This window comes from Stegostoma tigrinum, chromosome 14 (assembly GCF_030684315.1).
Source record: "Stegostoma tigrinum isolate sSteTig4 chromosome 14, sSteTig4.hap1, whole genome shotgun sequence".
NCBI lineage: Eukaryota > Metazoa > Chordata > Chondrichthyes > Orectolobiformes > Stegostomatidae > Stegostoma > Stegostoma tigrinum.
The window spans coordinates 21,789,603-21,808,705 of NC_081367.1; the positions used below are offsets into that span (position 1 = coordinate 21,789,603).

The window sequence follows — 19,103 nt, forward strand, 5'->3', positions numbered from 1 at the left end:
ACACATGGTCTATCTTCAATGCGTATGTCTTAAAATCCCATACATCATCTTCGCAACATGGCCTGGTTATGCCCATTTAGTTCCATAAGTCAACTTAGAAGGAGGAGAACCAATATGCATTTCTGAGGTAAAACACGGAGGTCAACTTCTAACAAGAGCATTCCTTGGTGTATAAGTCAACCTCTATTTCATCCTGTGCATAAATCTAAACATGACTTTTGATACTGATAAAATGGGTTTGATTTATATGTTGGACAGAATGTACACTCCAATCAATGGAAACTTTAAAAGCCCTCATACAGACCTTGAAACATTCACAGTTTATGGAAACTCAAAGGTGATTAATCTATTCAGGGTGCATGTCTCGCATTGACGTCTAATGTGTTTTTTTTCTCTTAAAAGCAAACCAGAACAAAATATTATGGAAGCTTGATATGCCTTGAACATTGCTTTCCTTTAAAATTCTGCACTCCTTTTTGATGGCTTTTCAATACATGTGCGTGAAACACATTGCGAATCAAACAGAAAAACCTTGCGCAAACAGCTGCCCGAGGACCAAAGCACAGATTTGGTTTGGAACACTCAGTAACTCGGGCTTGTTTATCCCATCATGAAAGATATCAGAAATGTCTTTGCTTTTAGGAAGAGAACAGTTCCTCTCCAAATAATTACTTATACAAAACAAAACCAAGTGAAACAATCTACCCAACAGGTTAAAGAAACAAAGATTTACATTTAAGATTCCACAAATTGCAATGACCACATAACCTGTTTTAATCATGTTAATTGAGATTTCATTATCAGATTGGATGCTGGAAGAACTCCTGCACTCTCCTCTAAATAGCATAATGGGATTCATTACATCTTTCTGACAGGACAAATATCCCAGATTCACATCTCAGTTGCAAGACTACATATCTGCTAGTTTACTAACCCTTAGTAGTATTACATCAAAGTGTATCTGGATTAGTTTCTCCGGCATGACAAGAATTTCCTTCGTACTGCGTCTTGAAAACAATAAAAACTTTCCAAGTCATTCAAGCAACAAGCACAAGGAAATTAATTCTAAACCCAAAAAAAGGAATTTGGAGGACGTAGCCAAAGAATGATCAGAGGTTGATATTGGAGGAAATTTTGCGAAATGATAACTATCAAGTCAAATTTCTCAATTTGATGGCCTAAGGGATGTGCAAAAACTCAGCACAGTTGGTTTAAAAAAAACACGGAGCTGAACAGAAATTCAGAGTCAAAGAGTGGAGTATTCCGTCGTGAAATTTGGGAGTTCAGCGATCTATTTGTCTCTCCTTTCTTGCTCGTAGATCAGAAAAAAAATGAAGCAGAAAGCTAAGCGGACAGGAACAGGCTGAAGAAACAATTAAGGGCTAATTGTAGGGGCTGAGTTGGCAGCATTGCAACATTAGGAATCTTTGAGATTGACTGGAATGTCAAACTCAAACCAAGTTCAGTTCTCAATATGGTGTCAAAACTGAAGCTTTGGTTTCACTGGTAGAATGAGACAGGCAGCAAAGAGAAGAAAATGTGGCTAGATGTGTCTTCACAAGGTTAATCTAGAAGTGTTACACTTCCAAGACTTCATAGTGTGTTTCAGGCCACTGATTTTCCATTTTCAAGACTCCAAAAGATTAATCAGTGAGCAAATACAGTGATTCATACGATAAGGTCAGATCATAACCTATACTAAATTAGGTGATAGATATTATCAGTTATATAAATGATTCAGATGTCAATGAGGTATGATTAGTCAGTTTGCAGATGACACCAAAATTGGCAGTGTGGCACACAATGAAGGCGGTTACGCTGGAGTACAACAGAACCTTGATCAGATGGGCCAATGGACCAACGAGCAACTGATGGAGTTTAATTTAGAAAATGTGCGGTGTTGCGTTCCGATTGATTGATTTTATTTTCACATGTACTGAAATACATTCAACAGCCTTATTTACAAGCAGTACAGCAGATCACAGCAGGGTAAGGGCATACAGATCAAAAAGACTTGAGGAATATAAGTTAAATTGCAATGTTGCAATATTTGAGGATATAGTCCATTTAACAGTCTGATAGAAAGGTCAGAAGAAGCTGTTCCTGAACCTGCTTGAGCATGTATTCAGGCTTCTATAATCATCATGTGCCTGACAGAAGAGGTTGTAGGAGGTCATTACCAGGGTGCAATGGGTCTTTGATGACATTGGCTGCCTTTCCACAGCAGTGAGCTGTGTAAATAGAGTCCACGGATGGAAGGTTGGCTTTCTTGATGGTCTCGGCCTTGAACACCACCTTTTGTAGTTTTAGTCGTGGGCACAGCAGTTGCCCTACCAGGTCATTATGCATCCAGACAGTATGCTTTCAATGGTGAATCTGTGGAAATTGGTGAGGGACCTTAATGACAGGCCAAACTTCCTGAGCTTCCTGAAGAAGAGGCATTGTTGTGCCTTCTTGGCTGTCACATATACTAGGAATGTCTACAGCAGGTTGTTAGTTATCGTCACTCCAAGAAACTTTATGTTCTTCACTCTCTCAACTGCAGTGCCGTTGAAGATGGGGATGTGTTCTCCTCTCATTCTTATGTCAATGATCACTTCTTCAGTTTTGCCAACATTGGGAGGAAAATTGTTTTCATTGTACCACATCACCAAGCACTCTACCTCCTTTCTGCATTTTGACTCATCACCATTAGACATCTGTTACACTACAATGGTGTCATCAGTGACTTTGTAGATGGCATACATTGGGAATTCGGCAACATAGTCATAGGTGTACAGGCAGAACAGTTGAGACCTGAGGATGCATCTGTGGGGGGCTCCAGAGTTGAGTGTTACTGTGGAGGAAGTGCAGTCACCTATTCTCACTGATTGTGGCCCACGAGTCAGAAAGCTGAAGATCCAGTTGCAGAGGGCAGAGCCGAGTCCAAGGTCATGCAATTTTGGTATCAGTCTGGAGGGGGAAATGGATAGTGGTGCTGAAGGAAGAGCTATAGTCAATGAGCAGGACTGTGATATAGGTGTCTTTCAACAAAGAACAAAGAAAATTAAAGCACAGAAACAGGCCCGTCAGCCCTCCAAGCCTGCACCGATCAAGATCCTCTGTCTAACCTGTCGTTTAGTTTCTAAAGGTCTGTGTCCATTTGCTCCCTGCCCATCCATGTACCTGTCCAAATATATCTTAAAAGACGCTAACGTGTCTGCGTCTAACACCGCCGCTGGCAATGTGTTCCAGGCACCCACCCTCTCTGTAAAGAACTTTCCACGCATATCTCCCTCAAACTTTTCTCCTCACACTTTGAACTCATGACCCCTAGTAGCTGAATCCCCCACTCCAGGGAAGAAAGCTTTTTGCTATCAACCCGGTCTATACCCCTCATGATTTTGTAGACCTCAAATCAGGTCCCCCCCCCCCCCAATCTCCGTGTTTCTAATGAAAATAATCCTAATCTACTCAACCTCTCTTCATAGCTAGCACCCTCCATACCAGGCAACATCCTGGTTAACCTCCTCTGCACCCTCTCCAAAGCATCCATATCCTTTTGGTAACATGGCGACCAGAACTGCACACAGTACTCCAAATATGGCCGAACCAAAGTCCTATACAACTGCAACATGACCTGCCAACTCTTGTACTCAATACCCCGTCCAATGAAGGGAAGCATGCCATATGCCTTCTTGACCACCCTATTGGCTTGCGTTGTCACCTTCAGGGAACAATGGACCTGAACACCCAGATCTCTGTTCATCAATTTTCCCTAGGACTTTTCCATTTACTGTATAGTTCGCCCTTGAATTTGATCTTCCAAAATGCACCACCTCGCACTTATCCAGATTGAACTCCATCTGCCATTTATCTGCCCAACTCTCCAGTCTATCTATATTCTGCTGTAATCGCTGACAGTCCCCTTCACTATCTGCTACTCCACCAATCTTAGTGTCATCTGCAAACTTGATCAGACCACCTACACCTTCCTCCAAATCATTTACATATAAATCACAAACAACAGTGGTCCCAGCACAGATCCCTGTGGAACACCACTGGTTACAGGTCTCCAATTTGAGAAACTCCCTTCTACTACTACTCCTCCGTCTCCTGTTGCCCAGCCAGTTTTTTATCCATCTAGCTACCACACTCTGGGCCCCATGTGACTTCACTTTCTCTTTCAGCCTGCCACGGGGAACCTTATCAAACGCCTTACTGAAGTCCACGTATATGACATCTACAGCCTTTCCCTCAATCAACTTTGTCACGTCCTCAAAGAATTCTATTAAGTTGGGAAGACATGATCTTCCCTGAACAAAACCATGTTGCCTATCACTGATAAGCCTATTTTCTTCCAAATGGGAATAGATCCTATCCCTCAGCACCTTCTCCAGTAGCTTCCCTACCACTAATGTCAGGCTCACCGGTCGATAATTACCTGGATTATTCTTGCTGCCCTTCTTAAAACAAGGGGACAACATTAGCAAGTCTCCAGTCCTCCAGGACCTCACCCGTGTCTAAGGATGCTGCAAATTTATCTGTTAAGGCCCCGGCTATTTCCCCTCTCGCTTCCCTCAGTAACCTGGGATAGATCCTATCCGGACGTGGGGACTTGTACACCTTAATGTCTTTTAGGATCCCCAACACTTCCTTCTTCCTTATGCCAACTTGACCTAGAGTAAGCAAACATCTATCATGTCCCTTTCCTTGGTGAATACCGACGCAAAGTACTCGTTAAGAACGTCACCCATTTTCTCTGACTCAGCGCATAACTTTCCTTCTTTGTCCTTAAGTGGGCCAATCCTTTCTCTAGTTACCCTTTTGGTCTTTATATATGATTTTCCTTAACCATATTTGCCAGCAATATCTCATGTCCTCTTTTAGCCCTCAATCCCTCGTTTCAGATTCGCTCTATATTCCCGATATTCTTGCAAAGCTTTGTATGTCTTCAGTCGCCTAGACATCATGTATGCTTCCTTTTTCCTCTTGGCTAGTCTCACAATTTCACCTGTCATCCATGGCTCCTTAATCTTGCCATTTCTATTCCTCATTTTCACAGGAAAATGTCTCTCCTGCACGCTAATCAACCTCTCCTTAAAAGCCTCGCACAAATCAAATGTGAATTTATCTTCAAACAGTTTCTCCCAATCTACATTCCTCTGATCCTGCCGAATCTTGGTATAGTCAGCCTTCCCCCAGTTTAGTACTCTTCCTTTTGGACCACTCCCATCCTTGTCCGCGAGTATTGTAAAACTTACGGAACTGTGGTCATTATTTCCAAAGTAGTCCCCTACTGTAATATCAACCACCTGGCCGGGTTCATTCCCCAGCACCAGGTCCAGTATGGCCCCTTCCCGAGTTGGGCTACATACATACTGCTCTAGAAAACCCTCCTGGACACACCTTACAAATTCTGCTCCGTCTTGACCCCTAACACTGAGTGAATCCCAGTCAATGTTGGGAAAATTAAAGTCTCCCATCACCACCACCCTGTTTTTCCTACACCTTTCCATTATCTGTTTACATATTTGTACCTCTATCTCACGCTCGCTGTTGGGAGGCCTGTACTGCTGCCCCAACATTGTTACTGCATCCTTCCTATTTCTGAGATCTACCCATATTGCCTCACTGCTTGAGCGCTCCATGGGGCCCTCCTTCTGTAAGGCTGTGATATCATCATTGACTAGTACTGCAACTCCTCCACCCCTTTTACCTCCCTCTCTATCCCGCCTGAAGCATCGATATCCTGGGACAACTAGTTGCCAATCATGCCCTTCCCTCAACCAAGTCCCAGTAATAGCAATAACATCATACTTCCAGGTACTGATCCAAGCCCTAAGCTCATCTGTCTTATCTACTACACCTGTTGTCAGCTATTCGAGGGAGGAGTATTGGGCTAGGGATATGGCATCTGTTGTGGCCGTGTTATCTCAGCAGGCAAACTGTGGGGGATTGAGGCAGTTTGGGAGACTGGAGTTGATGTGGGCCATGACCAGCCTCTCAAAGGACTTTGTGATCACTGAGGTCAGAGTTATTGGGCAGTACTCATTAAGGCACAGTGCATGTATTTTCTTGAGTAAAAGGATGATGGTGATCATCTTGAAGCAGGTGGGGACTTTGGCTTGTAGGAAGGAGAGGTTGAAGGTGTTGGTTGTACAAGAGCCGAGTGTTCGGCTGGGGATACTGTCCGGGCCCACTCTCCTTGGGAGACAACCCAAGGAAACCAATCTGACTTCTGAAGCGGTGACGGAGGGAACGGTATGTCTGGGGTTGTTGGGGCAGTAGTTGTCACGCTGATGGTATTCTGCTTCAAAGAGTATAGAAAGCATTTAATGTGTCAGGGAGGGATGTGTCATTGCCTGCTATCTTACACTGTTTCATTTTGGGTCCTGTAATGCCATTTAGGCCTTGCCATAGGCTGCGCAAGTCTGTTTGGTAGGTCTTGTCCTCTAGCTTAGTCTGGTACTGCCTCTTGGACTCCCTGATTTTGGGGAGGGCATAACTGCATTGTGGTATGGCAAACAAAGCAGAACTTTTACTTAAATGGCCGGGCCTTGAGGAAAGTTACTGAACAAAGATCTAGGCATGCAGGTGCATTGTTCCTTGACAGTGGATCTGCATGTAGACAGAGATAACACAGTGTGGAGCTGAAGGAACACAGCAGGACAGGCAGCATCAGAGGAGCAGGAAAATTGAAACATCAACTTCCTGCTTCTCTGAAGCTGCCTGGCCTGCTGTGTTCTTCCAGCTCTACACTGTGTTATCTCTGACTGCATCATCTGCATTTCTTACTATCTCTGATGTAGACAGGGTGATTAAGGTAACTTTTGGCACACTTGCCTTCATTGGTCAGTCTATCAAGTACGGAGTTGGGCCTTCATGTTGCAGCTGTACAGGGCATTGGTGAGGCTACTTTTGGAATACCGCATTCAATTCTGGTCTCCCTGCTATTGGAAAGTTGTTGTCAAACTTGAAAAAGGTACAGAAAAGATTTACATGGATGTTGCCAGCATTGGAGCTATAGGGAGAGGCTGAATAGGGTGGGGCTTCTTAGCCCTGCAGTGGAGGATCAGGGATGAGCTTATCGAGGAGGCACAGTGGCTCACAGTGCCTTATAGTGCCAGGAACCCAGGTTCGATTCCAGCCTCAGGCAACTGTGTGTGAAGTTTGCACATTCGCCCCGTATTCAAGTGGGTTTCCTTCAGCTGCTCCGGTTTTCTCCCACAGTCCAAAGCTGTGCAGACTAGGTGGATCGGCCATGCTAAATTGCCTGTGGTGTTCAGGGATAGATGGTTTATGGGGGGGGGGGGGCGGGATGCTCTGAGTGTCGGTGAGGGCTTGTTGGGCTGAAGGGCCTGTTTCCATACTGTAGGGATTCTATGATAAAATCATGAGACCTGAATAGGGTAAACAGGCAAGGTCTTCTCCCTGGGGTGGATAAGTCCAAAGTGCAGGGTATAGGTTTAAGGTGAGAGGGGATAGATTTAGTAAGGGAGCCAAGGGCTAACCTTTTCATGCAGAGGCTGTGTGTATTTACAGAGAGTGAGCTGCCAAAGGAAGTGGAGGTGGGTACATTTACAACATTTAAAGACATCTATACGGGTATCCGATTAGCAATGTTTTAAATGAATCTGTGCCAAATGCTGGCAAATGGGACTAGATCAGTTTAGCATATCTGGTCAGCACAGATGAGTTGGACTAAAGGGTCTGCTTCCATGCTGTATAATTCTATGTCTCTGCAGATCAAAATACACTCCCAATCTTACGACAAGACATGAGAAAAGAAGAGAAGTCCTAAAACTCACTGGTGGGAACAGAGAACAATGCTCGGCTCTGGTGACAACAGTTACTCCACGATGCCTCCAAATGACATTCAGTTGTGGTGGCTCACGAGCTAGCCAGACTAGTTATCAATATAGGAACCTTGAATAAAGGTTTGCTTCTTGCAGCAAGGCCGCTTGACAGAACACACCATTGGCAATGCCCTCTAATGGCCCTGTAATCCCCAAGGTAAACAAAATTTTTTTACAGTACCAGCTTCATGTTGGAGAAAACTAGACATTCAAGCCATTCTGAACCCATGTCCCTGCATCTCCTCTTCCAGGACCAGTAGCATACAACTTTCATCAATATTAATACTCCAATTCAGAATGCAAACACAGTTGATAAAAATAGCTTTTGCACTGATCTCTGCGAGCATATCCAGAATGCCCCTCCCAAGGGCAAAATAGTCATCCTTGGTGATTTCAATATCAGGAGTTGTCATGACAACCTGGCATGGAAAACACGGAGTTTCAAAGAGCAATGAAAATGGATACCCACATTTGGAACTCTGTGCAGAGAAGCAGCTGCCCACAATTGCCATTTTCTTTCAATAAAAAGGTCACTTCAATAGCATGCGGCATAATCCCCGCTCTCAACACTGGCACTTATAGACTTCATTATATTGCATTAGTGTGGTGAAAAGGACAGCCTATATACTCAAGTGCTGATTGTGATACAGTTCTCGGACTTGCTTGCTTGGGGAGCAGAACTTCCATTTCAAGCCGAAGCCCAAGAAAATTCAAGGCAATTATGAAAAACTTGAATCAGCAACCTGTAAACAATATTTTGCCAGAGACGGAAATCAAACCACCATACAGACCAGACAGGAACATTTTGATTTCAATGCTGACTCCACTCCAGATCAACTATGGATACTTCCAGCTAGGTCTCTGGGTTCAGCTCAAGATAGAATATGGACTGGTTAAATGAAAATAACAATCCAAATGCACCTAATTCTAGGTGACACGTTAATTATTATGGCAAAGTCTGATTTGCTCAATGTTACTTCACTTAAAGTCACATTTTTTAAAAAAATCATTAAATAAGGAATTATTACTGGCAAAAATAATACTATTCAGCAAAGTCATTGATTGTAGGAGTAGAGCAAGCAGGAAAAGTAAGAAACATCAATGCAACTTCGATCAGAGATGACATAAAGTACTTAATACTTTTACTGAATCAACCTGTGCTTTAGTTCAAATGACGAGAAAGGTTATTGATCAAAAGTAACAAAAGGTTGCAGACAACACAAACTGTAAAGGATTGCGGTACTCTTGAGATATTTTGTTCAAACCCAATTATGATGGAAGATTTTTTTTTGTTGTGGCTTGCTATTTTGGTTACAATCTAAATGTATAATTATATTAATAACTATAACTGGAAAAAATTACCTTAAGTCAAATCATGTTGTCTGGAGAAGAGTGTGTCCTATTAAACTTTGAATTATGCCCCAACTCATGATGTAATCATAAAAAAAACCTTCAATGTGCATCATTTACTGCAGTCCAAGTTACCAACTTGCTGTGCTGATGGTATATGCTCCATTAATTAGATTTAGAGATCAATACTACATCTCTTCTGATATGTTAAGCTTGTTATTAAAATGCAAAATAACATTTACTTATAAAGAGCACTATAATACATTAAAATATACAAAATAAAGATTTTGCATAAATGCAAACAAAAGTCAAAGTCCATGAAAATCCAAAGACACTACACAAAATGAAATAAATGTTAATTTTCACTTAAGTGCAAGTGTAAATACATAAAGAATCCTTTCTTGCCCCACCACCACCTCCCTTCCCACCCCCCCCCCCCCCAAAGAATAGCAAACTTGATTACTGAATTTTACATGTATTCTAGAAACATATGGGCATTCCCAATGATGCACGGGTAAAAACCCTGCTAAAATAGCATTTTAGTACTTTGTGTACATTAAACCCTTAAGCTTTGTTGAACAAAAACAGTTGCCATTTTTGTTTCACTAAAGATTTTAAAATTAATGCAGTTACATTTGTTTCACTCAAAAATTAGACCAGACAGATGTCACATTTATTCCAATCATTCTTACTGCATCAGGAACTGACAAACAGACCTGTGAATCAGTGACCCTAAAATAGCATCCCTTTTCAAAACCAACATGGTCAAAATTAGAAATTATAAAGTTCAAAAAAGAGGGCTTGAGAGGATTAAAAGCTCAATTTCTTTGTCTGATTTTTGGAAAATTATTTACTAACTTTGAGAAACTGATATGTAGCAACCTGGTAAAAACAAACTGCAGCTTCAAATATCTCAACCAATACTCTGGTATGAGGTAACTATTACCAAACTTCAAAACATTTCAATTCTGACCTCCATCCTTTTATGGTGACTGCCATATCTTTCTAATATTATATGATCCTTTAGAAATGATCAGCTTTTCGTATTAATTCAAAATGTTGGCATGACCTAATTCTAGACAGAAGCAGAGAGCGATCAATTGGAGGCCATAGTCTCACACCATTTGGTTTTGACATCACAGGCACCACAGCTCTGGCTTTATCAAGTTGGTTTTCAAATGTCCTCAAGGTGTTTCTTGTGCTAAACTTTCAAAGAAATCTACCAACAATTAATTTAAATATTTAGACATTAGTGGAGGGATGCTCTTTGCAAACAATACAAGGGTGGTACAAACCTGCTGTGTGGCCCAAAGCCAGAAAATAATTGACTCATTAGCTAACTAGAATGAGTTACTTCATTTGAAATGTGTACAAATAATGCCAGAACTTCACCAACAGTTTGTCTTCTGCAAAGGTTAAAGCAGAAAAATTACCAACCACTTTAAAAATGAAAAGCCACATGGAACAGAAAATATTATATCTGCTGTAGCAAATACTCCTGTACAATGAGCATTAGAATGTGAAAATAAATTTGTAGATTGCTGAATATGCAGTAAAAACACAATATCACCAGTGATAAATATTAAATAGTAACACTTAGGCAATTACCCAGAATAAACATTTGAGTACAAAACACTGTCAATTTATTGGAATACCCAAGACTGCACAATTAAAACTTTTCTACTTTTTAGGTTTCAGTTTACTGCATGCAGTCATTAGAATACGTTTCTCTGAAATGGAGTGTAAACAAGGAGGAGTTTTCTAGTGGAAGCGCTGCGAAAAGTAAAGACAAGCTTTCCAATAATTGAGAGTTTAGTGATTATCCTGGTATTTTGAAGCTCAGCCAAAGCACGATTAACACTGAATTGACTGAACTTAATCAGAATGCACTAACTGGGCTCAATATCTAATGAGCTTGAGCATGCATGTCTCAAATTGGACTCTGTTCTGATGAGAACTCAATTTCAATTTCAATTCGTGACTGACTATGTGCCTCTTCTACTCCCAAGTAGTCTATCAAAACAAAATCAAAGATTAAGCATAAGCAATGTGACAATTGGCTAAGATCATAAAGGATCACTGAAATCCATGGGGCAATGCTAAATCCAGGAATTAACAGAGGAGAGAGTGAAATGAATGCAAGAAAGCTTCGCTTTTCAAATTTGAGGACAGAGAAAGACAGAAGAAAAACCTTGACATAACAAGCACTTAAGTTAAGATTCTCCAACACTTGTCTTTCTTTCAGACCTGCAGCATTTTCAATACCTTGCTTTTAAGAGCTATGCTGTTTTGATAGCTAGTTCCTGCCATTAAGCGGTAACACTGTATACATTGCCAGATTGTTATTCTTGCACAACTTTTCCAATGGAGAGAAGAAGCATTTATTTCATGCAGCTGAAAAATTGGCAAAGTTGGCAAAATTATTGCATCTTAACAAAAAGTGTTGAATTTATATTTATTAGACCAGTAAACTTCAGAAAGAGCAAATGTGATTCAAGACAAAGTGGCAGGTTAAAGCAAGAGACTGATAAAAATTCATTTATATAATCACCAAACTACGGAAGGAAGAAATTAGAAACAGTAGCTATTAACTTGAGGTAGAGAGAAGTGGAAAGGAGCACAAAGCTTTTAGGAAGGAATCTGCATTAGGAAAGGCAGAGCGAGTGAAAGCTCAACTATCAATTTTGGGTGGAGTGTGGATCATTAAGCCACAAAATCAGAAGACTTCAGAATTTAATAGGGGTAGAAGGCTAGACGAGGGTTTCACTGTCAATGAAAGTGACAGCAAAAGACTGAAAGAAACATCATGGACTTTGAACACCTGACTTGCTTAATTATTTGTTAATCTGAATGCAGTCAAAAATGGGGAAGTTCTGAAGTATTTTGAGCATTTAAATCATTTCATATTTCATTCATGGGTGTATTTTCTTTTTGAAAATTAAGGACATATTTATTCTGATAAAATTTTGCAAGCAAAAACAGATTGTAATTGTATTGTTAAATGTTTGGAATGCCTCTCACATTACTAAGTTGCATCTATGTCCATCTCGGAGGTTTTCAACCAGTGTGTCTCATCAAGGTGAGAAGAGTGCCACCAAAATCTTGGCGAGCAGAGGGCTTCGCATAGACTTCTGATGCCACACATGGATAGCAATTGGCCAAACATTCGGTCTGAGAATACGTCATGTTCAAAGAGCATATGCAGAGTAAAGAGGAGCTCAATTGCTGAATAACTGTTGAACTAGCCTGCCCGCTGGACATTTTCCTTATTTGCACAGATTTTAAAGGTAAATATTTTTGGATTTTCTTTAAGTTAAGCCACTGATCTAAGTAAAAGTGAATAAGGAGTTGCAAGTATGTTGTTGCAAATCTCTCTAGTAAGGCTGAAACCATAGTAAATATAAGCATGACATTTATGAGCAATCAATTCAGCTGGAAAAAATTGAATGTGCTGTGGAATTGTTTATATTACTGAAGCAAGCCTTGATATTAAAAAGAGGTCGGGAACCACTGATCTAACTTACAAAGATGCAAATTAACCAATCTGCACATAATTTACTAAAATTGCAGATTATATTGTGCAATGGACAGGAAATTGTACATGTGTTTATTCTCCACTCATCTCCACACTGTAAAAAGGCTAACTGCATTGTTCCCAACAACACTCAGCTTTCAGTTAATGGTGCATACTGGATTCAGTACATATACTACAATAGGAAATGGGTACAAGCCATAGCTTTGAATTAGTAACATTTTAAAAATACATGTTATATACGTATTCATTTGCAAATCATTGAAACCAAAATTGAAGGCTGTGAATATGTCCAAGTGGGAAGTGTCAAAGTTTAGCAAGTTAATATACAAATTAGTTACTTAATGGTAAACTACATAGTGTACAAAAGATTTATCACAAAATGTTTCATTCCTAAAACGGAAGAGTACTTGTATGACTCACTTCAAGAAACAATACATATCCCACAGATTTTAGTGCATTTGATGCCAGCTTTATTTCGTGTGTGCTCAAGAAAATTACTGAACTGAAACAAACATAGAAGTCACTACAGAGTTTCAGAAAGCAGTTACCTGTACATGAAAGAGACAGCTATTTAGAAATAAACAAGAATTCAAAAAAAATCACCAAGTGTTTTGTTAATTGCATACCTCTACTTCCAAAGAATGATTCAATTTGAAACTGTTTAAAACTAATATCAGAAAATTTACATCAATTCTACTTTCACACCTTACAACACCAAACCCAGCAATATTGCTTATACAGAACTAACAATAATTTTCTTTTACATTTTCCTCTCGATCATCTGCTAACTCAATGAAATCTCACTTGCATGGGTCTGCTGTACTGCTTCACTATTATCCAAGTTGAGCTTAGTCAGCACAGATGTAGAGTCAAACCAAGGGCATTCCTGGATTGAGAGGTTCAGCTAAACAATTAATAAACTTTAAGCTATTGGGAAGCATTCAAATGCATGTAAATCTGTGGATGTGGTTGGTTCTGTTGAATCTCTTGATTTTAGAGGTTACAAAATTCTGATTGCGTATCAAGGCAATTCTGTTGCTGTTCAGAGATTTCTCAGTCTCCCTGGTAACACAATCCAACAAGGTACACAGATTTTAAAAATTAATATACTCAAAATCATTGCCCATTGTCTACTGACAGCAATAAGTCACAAATCACAATTGTTTCCAATTAACTTTAACAGATGAACTCAAAGAACGCTGCACTGCCACAGAACAAATATTGGTTCTCTTCTGCTTTAAAAAATTGTCTTTACCAATCACTGTTATTCAGATGAAGAGACAGTGCTACAAATTCTTCATATTAACGATGCTTGAATTGCTCTTCATACTTACCCACCGCAAACAAGCATACCGTAACTCATTTATTTCAGATTTAAATGTTCAAAAAAATGCAAAAGTTACATATTGCATATAAAAATTTGGATTGCAATTAGAAAGACACACGCCACTGAAATGAAGATGTCAATTTTTATGATGGTTGCAAGTTCTTTAGAGTACAATGATTAGTCTGGCTGCACTGAGAGGGAGTAAAAGGCCAGAGGATCAATAGAAATTGGTCCCTGAGCCACCTCAGCACAATTGTTGGCAGCTCTCCTCAGGCAAGTCTTTAAAATAGATTTTCAGCAAGCTGCAATTCGTATTGAATTAGAGGAGCACTTCTGCTCTACTGGCAGATGAAAGTACATTCACCAACAAATAACATCCAAAAGGCATAATTTGGAGGTACGTACCTCTCAAAATGTTAGAAATTGTAGGTAGTTACACGTCTAGATCAAATAATGTGACTCAAAGTATGTCTGATGGACTGACAGTTAATGTCGGTCAACAACTACATTATGAGGACTGGGTGCATTTCATAGGGAGTAGAATGGTGGAAAATTGAAAGAGAAAATTGAAATACTTTAGGAGGAGAAAGAGAAATCAATCTGTAGTAAATAGAAGAGAGGTGAAAACAGGCTACGTTATGGATATTAAAGGAGATTGATGTTAAGTTTGAATCTTGTTATAGGGTCTAAAATGGCATTCAGGCTGTAAACAGTCAGCCTTGATTGAAGACATGCACTAGGGCAAAAGCAGAATCAGTAGGGGAAACAGACAATGATTTTGAACTTTCCATTGTTTCAGTAGAGGAAATTGTAGCTCATCTGGGACTGTTTAGATGTGAAGCTGGTTGATAAAAAAGGAACACTAAGTTGTTTGAGACTTAGTGAAAACTTTGTTTTCAGCGTACACGTGGAACCTGACACCAAGTCTTCAGATAACATTGTCAAAGTACATCTGGAGATAGGAAAGAGGAAGGGCCTAAGCCAGGCAGAATAGTGGATGAGCAGGAAGTAGAGATATGACCAGACAGCTATAGTTCAATCGGTAACACTGGAGCCGAGCGAGGCTGTCCTTCTCAAATGGACTAAAGTTTAGAGACATTGTGCGGTGGTCAACTGTGTGAAAGGTTGCAGAAAAGTTGATGAAGACCAGGAAGAATAGCAAATCATAGTCACAGAGGATGCCATAACAGTTATTGATTAGGTTTGTTCGAGTTACATGACAGGGTGAAAAATGGAACTGTGATGAAAGTGAGTAGAGATATCAGAGGCAACAATTTTACATAAAAGACTTAGAAAAGCAAAGGGGAGATGGGACAGTAATGTGCAAGGTCAGAAGTGTCATTTGGGGAAGGAACTATGAAAACAGTTTTGAACAGCTGTGAAAAAAATGAACCATTTACAATGTCACTGAGATTGGTATAAGAATAGCTAAAATAGTTAGAAACAATAAATTTACATATGGCATTATGATTTCCAGTGAATCTTTGTTGAACCAACAGTGTAGTTTTATGTCTCAGATACAAACATAGAAAATTCATATCTTTAGTCAAATAGAAGCAACAGATAACCTCTCCATCAGGTGGTTAACAATTGAGATTTAAAATTCTCACCCTGAACTCACATTGACACTTCTCTTTGTAATGGACTCCAGGTAAGGCAAGAAACTTTAGTATAATACTCCTCCTGATCTATCCTTAAAAAGGGAAAAAACATTTTATTCTTAGAATTAAACCATTTCATGAAGAATTTTTGCAGCTCACCGGTTGGTTCATGGAAGCTATGGAACCATACAACAGACTCAATCCCACATCCAGTTTCAAGGAGGTGGCATGATACAGGAAAGTTGCAGCAATAGTTAAACTAGCCTTGGTGCCTGTACTTAGTGCTGAACGGGAGTGTATCAACATGCAAGAGTGACTTATTTAAACAGTTAAATATAATGGCTATTGCTACTTAATTACCCAAACACAGTTATTGGTTGTATCTGTTCATGAAGAATACCTACCTGAACCAGGTTGTGAGGGCTGCTATTGTGCATCAAGTTGTTCCCAGAGCAAGTCATTGCCTTCTGGGGGGAGTAAGAAAAATATCAACAATTCAATTAGTTAACATAAAAGTGGCATGCCTGAGATGGGCTGCTGTGCCCATCACAGGTTTGTAGCATGGCTTGGTTAACCTTTTGACAGGGTATAACAAACTCACTCCATGAGTATGTAGAACATTCTTTGTTCCAGTCCTGTTCAGGTGCTCTCCTCCTTCCGCACACCCCCCTTCCCCAATAACACAGTGATCTCAGTACCATTTCCTCTTCATACCCCAAACTGAAAATTTCCAACAATAGTGCTGCCAATTTCTACCTTTCCATAGCAGGTTACTGGCTCTTCCTTTCCTTTGCTTCTATCTTCATTTTTAGGTGTAGCCTACAAAACAATTAACTCCCACAGTGATCTTATCTTCCACTGTGCTTCCTGCAAGGATCCCATCCAATTTATCTAGTTTTCCTGTTTTCAGTACATTTGTTCTAATAATGTCATCTTCAAAACAATGCTTCTGTTACATCCACCTTTGTAGCCAACAGATCATCCGCCACAATTTCTGCCAAAGCAACTTGCTCTGCAAAACATTATTCCATGACACCCCACTTCACTCGATCATTCCGTTATTGCTCTTATCCTTTACACTGTCTCCTATCCCACTATCCAACATTCCAAATATTCTCCAGGACTGCAGTGAGTAAGTCAAATAAATTGGGTGATTGCTAAGTAGAACACATCCAAAGAGCAAGTGTGGCCTTGAAATTCTGATTGCTTATCATCTTAAATCTCGTCCCACTCAATGTTCTGTTCTCTAGCCTATATTGTCAACGCGGTACCAAGATTTATTGGAACAAATAGGCACCTTTATTGCCTTTGAGACTGGGAGTTCAACAACTTCAGATCATAATCTCTACCAGGATATCTTCAGATGACAGCAGTTGGCAACGATTTTGTTATTGCCTCTTTCTCGTCTAAACATCTTTTGTTTCTCATCCATTATCATCTCTTCAAAACATCGGCTCTTTGGTCATTTAAGGTCTTATCTCTTCCATCCTCTTACCCTGTTGTTCCCACCGCCCCCCCCCCCATAAATTTCTATACTTGCTTAAAATCTACTGCATCTCAAAGTTTTCCCAGGTCCCTGCTCACTATTCTGGCTCACCTGAGCGTTTCCATCTTGCCGTTTCCGTTTAAGCTTTTCAAAATGTCTTTCGGTTACCAACCTAGCCTGAATCATCGTAAGAGTTTTCAGTGGCCCTATTCCGACGTCTCACAGCATCAAAATAATTAAACACTGGAATTTAATTATGGATATAACCCATCACTGCAGTATTACTGATGTGCTGCTGTTAATACCCTGGAAATGAATTATCTTTTACAACCCCCCATTATTTAATCAGGAAATTGAAGCCACTTGATAATCTGCTAAAAAGTTTTCACTCCCCCAATTATTTCAATCGTTACATTAAAACAAATTATTCTACTGCCCTATTAGGATGGCTGTAAACATCTGAAACGTAGCAATTTGTATTGAAACAGACTCGACATTTCGCAACTGCTTGCAGAATTAACGTGAAGCTGTCAAGTAAACGTATCCCTTTGTATCAAATGTCAGTAAACGTGCAAATTTTAAATTGAGGAACTCTTGTCTTCAGGAACACTTTTAGCTCTTCAGAGCTGGAAATGTTGAAGTAGAAACATGGCGGGGGGGGGGGGGGAGGTGGAGGCAAGGAAATACAATTTAAGCCTACATGGGTCCAGATAGTCAGATCGATTAATTTGAATGTAACTCTCCAATGTTGTCTCGGCAATGTCTGAGGCAGCAGCTGCTGCTGGCCTCAAGCCAGGTCCCTTGACCAGAGAACCAGATGAAACCCCCTCAGTCAATAACTCCTCACCGTCAGCCCCAAGTCCACAGCTCACAAGACAAAACCAGTTTAGTACCACTGACTGCAATGTTGTCCTTCAGCTGCCAAGATCAAGACTTGTCCTCGCCAGAGACACTGGAAAGGGCAAGCCAGGCTGAGACAAAGCTCCTTAATCCTTCATGGTAATTAGTCACTTAATCACTCAAAGAATACATTTAAAAATGGATATTCTTCTTCATTCCAACGTGTCGGGAATGTTTTAAAATACGCAAACATAAAACAGAATTCTCCTAATATGCATTGTAAGGCGTTAACATGCATAAAGCCGAGATGTGTTCATAAAGAGGAACGTAACATGCATTTTTCAGCAAATAAAAGTAAGGCGTAATTAAAAAAAGAGTAATGACACCTACAATGTTCTCTAAAAGATAACATTTAAATCCACTTGCAAGCGTGTTACTCACTAGGCAGGGAGTCCGAGGGAATGATGAGGTGTTGCTGTTCTTCGTTCTTGGTTAAAGAAGGAATCACCCACGTCTCTTTGCTGATTAAAGTGAACTTTCCCGCACGGTTACCGTGGGCAACTCCTGTTCCCCCGGCGTCCAAGCGTCCGCGTTCCGGCTTCCCTGCGCGTGCACACACAGCTGATTGACAGGCGCGCAACAGCTCATAAGCAGGCGGGCGCAGCGCGCGCTCTCTGATGGTTGACGCGCGCGCCCGCTAGCCCAGTCTGACAAACTCCCTCCACCAACCTGCAGTGGTCATTCTCTCGGCTTTCCCTTTCTTTGCAAGGCCGCTGCTCAGTCACCCAGCTGCTTATTCTAATGATCCATCCGTTCATTCACGCTCCGAGATAACATGCTGCGATCCCGGAGATCATGTTCATTGCAGCAGGACCGACTCGGCATCCTTAGTATCCTAACGTCGGCTAGGGTTGCAGTAGTCCTTGCAAACGGTGCGGAAACTGTGACCCCTAGAGGACAACTTTTATGGTCACGGGCTCGCTAAAAGCTTATTTGATTACTTCACTCACAAAGCTCCAGGAACTGCACTTCATCTAACACTTGGGAATTCTATCGCCTTCCAGACTCAAAACTTACGTGTACCAACTTCAGATCATACTGTGCTTCAATCCCCTCTGGCTCTGTA

General features: G+C 40.6%; 1 protein-coding gene across 3 annotated transcripts in view; it reads right to left on the reverse strand.

Moving 5' to 3' along the window:
- The window catches only part of LOC125457732 (SPRY domain-containing SOCS box protein 1-like), a 178,115-nt gene extending 159,244 nt beyond the window's left edge, over nucleotides 1-18,871 (reverse strand). For 2 of the 3 annotated variants that reach the window (XM_048542311.2, XM_048542315.2), the window contains exon 1: nucleotides 18,419-18,871. The gene's annotated coding sequence lies outside the window, so the exon portion shown is untranslated. Of the gene's footprint in view, nucleotides 1-18,367 lie in introns of all 3 variants that reach the window. The other variant, XM_048542314.2, reaches the window with a different exon arrangement.
- Nucleotides 18,872-19,103: the final 232 nt, after the last annotated feature.